This window comes from Thalia democratica, chromosome 1, assembly GCF_965202585.1.
Source record: "Thalia democratica chromosome 1, ktThaDemo2.hap1.1, whole genome shotgun sequence".
NCBI lineage: Eukaryota > Metazoa > Chordata > Thaliacea > Salpida > Salpidae > Thalia > Thalia democratica.
This window is the reverse complement of record NC_139165.1, coordinates 95,331,734-95,338,778: the sequence shown is the minus strand read 5'-3', so window position 1 is coordinate 95,338,778 and position 7,045 is coordinate 95,331,734.

The window sequence follows — 7,045 nt, the reverse complement described above, 5'->3', positions numbered from 1 at the left end:
TTTATGTAATGATTTATATTGAAGAAATGAGTCATTTTATTTGTTACCCCGATTCATTTTTAAATTATGTTTTTATGTGATTTATGTGTTTAGGTCAGTTTAAATTCTGTCTATAGTAATATTTCTAATTACACAAACAGTTGTAACTTTACTAACTATTTTACTTATTTTTATATCAAAATCTTTTTACTGGGTGTCGAGGCGTACTTTTCAAAGGTTGGTGTCTAACCAGTATCCATTTTTTCTACTATAGATTTTATTTGTGTGATATTATATAATTTGGTTTTCAGAACTAAAAGTTCTACTAGAAATAGCTTATATATAAACTTAGCAACTTAAATACTGCTATTTATACAAAAAAAGATTTGGTTAAATAACTTATAACTTATTCTGTCATTATTTCATAAAGTAAAAAATAAAATAGACACAAACCATTTAGATAGTTCATATTTAATTAGTTTAACTTTTAATAATAGTTTTAATATTAATAAAACAAAACAGAACTAATAAGTTATAGACCGTGAAGACTCTATTTCTGAACACCTTAAAAAAGAAAAAGGTTTACTTGTTTTTAAATTACAAAATAAAGCTCAAGTTGTAGTCGTTTTAAATAATAAAATTTTGCTACATATTTGTTATTACTTTAATAAGCATTCGACATAAACTTTATTTTTTGTCAATTTAAATTATTTGTTAAGCACAATTTTAAAAAGCGGTAGATACAGCCTTCTACTTGTAATTGTTTTTTTTTCAAAATAATATAAAAATATAAGAAACTAGTGTTACTTTATAAAGTATAGTTTTTTGTTAAACAATTAAGTAGTTAAATAAAATGTTTATTAATAAAAATAAGATGTGTAGATACTCTGCACATAGAGCTTTTTTATAAACAAAAATAATAATATCTAAAAATTAAGTGATAAACTCAATTTGACTTTTGTCATACTTGTATAAAGGCTCCTTAAGTGTGAAGCTCTCTAGAAATTTATTGTTAAAACTTCAATTTATTAAAATTAACTCTAAATTTTGTGATACTAGATTATTTTTCAATAATTTTAATGGTTTTATAACAATTAGTATACAAAAACAATACTAGTTGTATATTTGAAAACTTTAATACAAGTTGTATGCAAACAAAAAGTTATATTCATATTACAAAATATACAAGTGAAGGAGTTTCAGACTTTCACAATAGATATCAAGGAGTTTTACTTACATACGCAAGCTTTAAACTGATAAAACAGTGTTTTTTTAATATAAAAGTTTGTTGAAGTAATACACTTTGTTTAATTGAATTGTATTATGAAGTTTAAAATGAGTTTTAAAATAACTTCAAATTTACTTCTAATTTATAAAAATCGAATTATCAGAACTATTAGAAATAAGCTAGTAAATTACATAGTCCTAAGGTCGGCATCCTGTTATAAGTCGAGGGCCAAATTTCTTAGTAAAAGTTGCTTGCATGCCGCATTGAATCGAAAGAGCAAGTCAAAAGAGTGCGTCGCAGTTATTTGAAATTCTTGTATAAATCAGAATAAAACTGCTATTTTAGTCGAATGTGTGTTAAAAAACTAATGTCAGAGCAACTTTAGCTAGTATTTATTGAATATAGAACCTATTTGTAAGTTTTTATCACAAAAAAATTATGTTATATTATTATTTTATTAACAAATTTTTTTGGCCCCTTCTTGGGCTGCAGTTATCCGATATCAGTTTTAGTCATATTAGTGACAAAACATTATAAAAGTAAATTAGAAGGTAAAAAGTATTTGATAGTGCTTTTCTTTATATATAAAATCTTGAAATTGAAAACTAAAATTTATTAAACAAAGTAAAAAATGGTTAAGTAAGAACTAGAGATGTAACTTTTTTCTAAAATTATTTTAATATAAAAAGTCAGGCTTGTAAGTATTTTCAGCAAAAAAATAGAAAACGAGACTGTCAAACTTGCAAAATCAGAAAGCTTTTTAATTATGGTAATTATTATTCACTTTAATTTTATTCGAATTTGAAATTTTATGTTTTGATGTAACCCACTGTTATTTATTTATACATAAACTAAATGAAGCATCAACTAAGAATTTATTTTAATCATTGTTCATTATACAAGAAGTTTATTGGTATCAATTTACAATGATTACTTGATTATCTATAAGAAGTTTTAGTATACAAATGACTTAAAAACAAGTTGTTTAATAAAAGCTTTTTTTTGACTCAATTATATTTAAGGGTAAAGTTAATGCCACTTGTTATTTCATTCTATAAGATATATTGACAGATATATAGATTACTTTTGTTTAGTCAAACATACTTAAACTTTTTAACAAAGGTTGTGCTGTAACTTTTATTACAATATTTAGTATTAGAGTAAACTTAGTTAACATGAGTTTTTAAGAAATCAATTTAAAATAACAGAATCTAAAAGTTAAGCTTGATTAGTTAAATTATTCTGAATTTAAAAGTAAATTGTATTAGGCTCCAATCAATTTTTAAACAAATGCTTATAAGTAAATAGTAAAAAATAATGCTATATATATTGTTATTTTAACTGGCTTTTTGTTTAAGTAGATGAAGAAACTTAAAAAAAAATTCTATTTCAAAAATTTTTTAGAATACTTTGAAAATATCTAAAAAAGAGAAAATGACAAAGAATAGCAAATTTGATATAAACAACAACAACAATAACAACATTAAGCTATTGTTAATCAGTTTTTAATAACTTACAATTATATATACTCCAGTTATTAAGATTTTTTATGATGGTAAACAAAAAGGTGAATTGATGTTTCTGATAAAATATTTTTTTAAATGTTAATTAGATCAATAGAAATTTTAATGCTAGAATTAAGTCATAATGTTTGTTGCCTTCATGTTAGAAAAGCAAAACAATTTAATAACGTTTAACTTCTTATATTAGTTATGTATGTAATTTAATAGAAAACTGTGGACTATATTTAAGGATTTTGTTATATGCTATACAGCCTGTAACATATACTTGTAATTTTCATCTATGTACGTTAAAAAAAAATGTAAAGTATGTACCTACTTAGTAGACTTTTAGCTAACACTTTAAATTTTTGTAAGGAAAACTGTTAGTCATTATAGTCAAGTTACTAAAACAATTATGAGATAACTAATGCTGTATTGTATAAAATTATATGTAGAAATTTAGCAAGAACTTTAAGTATTTTTCAAATATGAAGTATGAGTTAATAAAATCAAGTTAAAAAATGAAATTTTTATCTTGCATTTACTATAAAATATTTAACAGGAAATGACTTGCCATCAACTTCTCGATTCAATCCCAATCAATATCCATGGATTCCACCAAACTACGTATTCAATGTGAGTTACTTGCTTGTTCTTATTTTGTTGAAGCCTGAAGAGATTGACTATCTGTCTTTCGAAACAGCTGTTGTTAAACAAAATAAACTATAGCACTCTATTTGTATTTGTATGTGAGTTACTTGTAACTGATCGTTGGTGTATGAACTGTCACTCATTCTAATGTGTGTGTTAGTATGATTTTCTTTGGAAGTGTTTCATCGAAATTAGTGTTAGTCATTGCTTGCTTATTTTTAAGATTATTTGAGTCTTCTTTTAGTATAAATAAGTATATACATAAGTTTGTCTTAAGAGTTTGATATTTTTGGGAAAGTTTGATTGAAATCAGTCGTACTAATACATTTTCGCTTAAAATTAAAATTAGTTGAATCGTATAGTTGCTTTAACTGAATATATACAAAAGTTTATCTTAACATATAACATTATTTTTTTTTTAATTTCTTACTAACTACATCTGTAGGATGTTTTTACAGTTTAATTAGTAAAATTTATAACTACGTAAAACTAATGATTGATAATTTGTTTTACAATATTTATTTTAAAGGTTCTTTTGACAAGTAATCGAAATCTTATGAAAACTTTTTTATTAAAAATAAATAAGTATTATGAAATATGATAGTATTTTATGCTCCTATGGTTTCGCTATTTTACAGTATATTATTAATTCTTTCTTAAATAAAATTGGCCTTTTACCATAATAAGTAGGTATTTCGGTAAAAAAATAACCTAACTATTTAACTTATTTAACTGCTAAAAACGCATTATTTTGGGGTTTTCGATTATACTTTAACTTTTGAAGTTGATAAGATTAAATACAAAATCACTTAGTTTGAACTTTTATCTGACTGAAAATGTTTGGTTGAACTTTTTAAGCAACATTGTCTTAATTGTTATAAAAAGATAATAACTCAAAAAATTTTTGCATCAATTTAAGCTCATAAATTTAAACTTTTATCAAAAATTTAACAGATTCTAGCAAGTAACTATGGCAACTTTATGCAGTTTTCTCCTCTTTACCCTCTATACCCCTATCCTCTTCAGTTTCGGATTCCTCTACCCCAAATACCTCTCTTATACAACCCTCAAGTAAGCGTTCCAAGTAGCTCCAAGGCAATAAGTCCCACTAAATCCAGTTACAACCAGCTGGCAAACGTGAGTGCGAATCAACCCAAAGCAAGAAACAATATAATTATTAACCAAATTCAAGTTCCTAAACCCCCGACACCTGTTTCCAATAACCCCCCGATACCTATTAATACTCAATTAAGCTTTTCAATTAGCTCCCGGGCAAGAAGTCCAACTCACTCTCAGACGAGTACCTCCAATGACCACCAGCCGTCAAACGTCGATCAGCCAAAATCAAGCAACAGTTCAATGGTTTACAATCAAGCTAGTAGTGTGGACAATCAAGCTAGTGTGGACAACATAGCTAATATAGACAATCAAGGTGGTGTGGACAATAAAGCTAGTGTGGACAATCAAGCCAATTCTAACCAGCCAGCTGTTTTAAACCAAACGGCTACTTTGAAAAATAGGGATAATTTGGTACCACAACAAATGAAAACGTATACATTGTTGTCGATAACTGAAGGTTTGTAGTTGAAATTGTAAACTTCGCATTTTAAATGTTTGAATACACATAACTTAAATTGATTTTGATTGCAAACTATTTTCAGTAAATTTAACCGTTTTAATTCTAATTAAGCTATTTAATTTAGTTTTCTTTTGAAAGTCTGCAGCATTAATTTAATCCATCTTTATTGTATACATACGTGCAAGATAAGTTACTATAGTTAGTTTTAATAAGTTTATTATATAAATTTTAATCACTATCAGCAAAATTTTTCTCTTTATTTACTATGTAATTTTAAATTTTACAATTTTGCGTACAAATTTATATCAATTTTTTTGGATCACTTTGGATTTGAAACGAAATGAAAACAAAAATATTTTAACTGCAGCAAAAAATAGTAAGTTTTAATTTATTAAATAAAAATAATAGTATAACTAAACAAAAACTAAGTGATTTATTAACCAAATATATCTTAATTTTTAGTTGCAACATTAAGTTAGCTATTTATATTACTTGATTTAGTAATTTTCTTTAAATTTAGCAACAGAAATAAAAACAATGAATTTAGTTCAATCAATAACTTTTAGCTCCAATTTTTAAGAATTCTGAGATGAAGTTCCCCGCAAACTATTTCAACAATCCACCAAGATTAAGCTATAGTACCCAGCAAGCTATAGCACCTCCACCTAAGAGAGTTTGTTTTAAACTAAAAATAGAATTTTAGTTTTACATAATTTGCATTTAAAGGACTGTTATGTAGCTCAAGCTGGCAAGTAAAAATGTTGTTGTATTATTAGTTAGTTAAATTAACTGCTAAGTGAAACATGCTATGCTAAATATTTTTCATATTTTTTTAAGTTTATGTAAGATTTAATATCGAATTACTTTTGACTAGTGCTTCATCAAAAAACTATTTTTAAACACTAGTCAAGCTCTACGCATATACATAACATACGCCAATTCGACCATCAGTCTACCGAAACTTGTTGTCTGATGGTTGAATTGGCGTGATCAACCCTATTGTTAAACTTGAGCTTGTCTCACGGCAAACGAAAGTCCAGGCTTCTGCTCTGCTGACTTTCGCCGATGTTTTTTGTTGATCGTACTAAAACGAGCGTGCCAGATGTCTTGCTTTGTGGACAATGTTTTAAACGTTGCACGGCAAATGACAATGCTGACGTCACTGATCATTGCTAGCAAATAGTTGATTCATGTGAAAGCATGATAAACCGTTTGTAGATTGACGACTACAAGTTTTTCGGTTGTGACTGACTGATGAGTCCTAATAAGGACAAAACCGGTCTCAGTCTACCGAAACTTGTGGTCTGATGGTCGAATTGGCGTGATCAACCCTATTATAAGTAAAATGGGTTAGAAACGATCGGGTTAGAAATGATCGGGCTAGAAGTAATCAGGTTAGAAATGATCGGGTTAGAAATGATGGGGTTTGAAGTGATCGGGTTAGAAGTGATCGCGGTAGAAGTGATCGAGTTAGAAGTGATCAAGTTAGAAGTGATCGGGTTACAAGTGATCGGGTTAGAATTGATCGGGTTAGAAATGATTAGGTTAGAAGTGATCGGGTTAGAAGTGATCGGGTTAGAAGTGATCGGGTTAGAAATGATAGCGGGTTAGAAATGATCGGCTCCCCCTTAAATCAGGAGTCGGCAGGTCAAAAAAGAACGTTTTTTGTGTGCTTTAAAAAACATATTTAAAGATTTTGTTTTTGAACAAAAAAATGTTAGGCGATAGATTATCCTTTAAAATAATCACTTATTTTTATTTTTGTTTTTTGAGAATATTAATATATAAAGCTATAAAAAAAAATTTAAAGTGGCTCGCGGGCCGCAGTTTGCTGACCCCTGCCTTAATTAAAAAGTTATTAAAATTAATTAAGGATTATTTATTGTTTAACCTTAGTATGTTAAATCTTTTAGTGTTTATTAAAAGTTATACAGCCTTTAAACAAACAAACAGTATCAAACATTGTTTATGTTGCACATGTATAGATGCTCTTCGAAGTCTATCATACTAGTGACTTTAAACTTTAAAAAATACAAAAAAATTGAGAATTAAAACTATGTTTTTAATCCTCTATCTATCGATATTTTACATAATTTAAAAAAATAG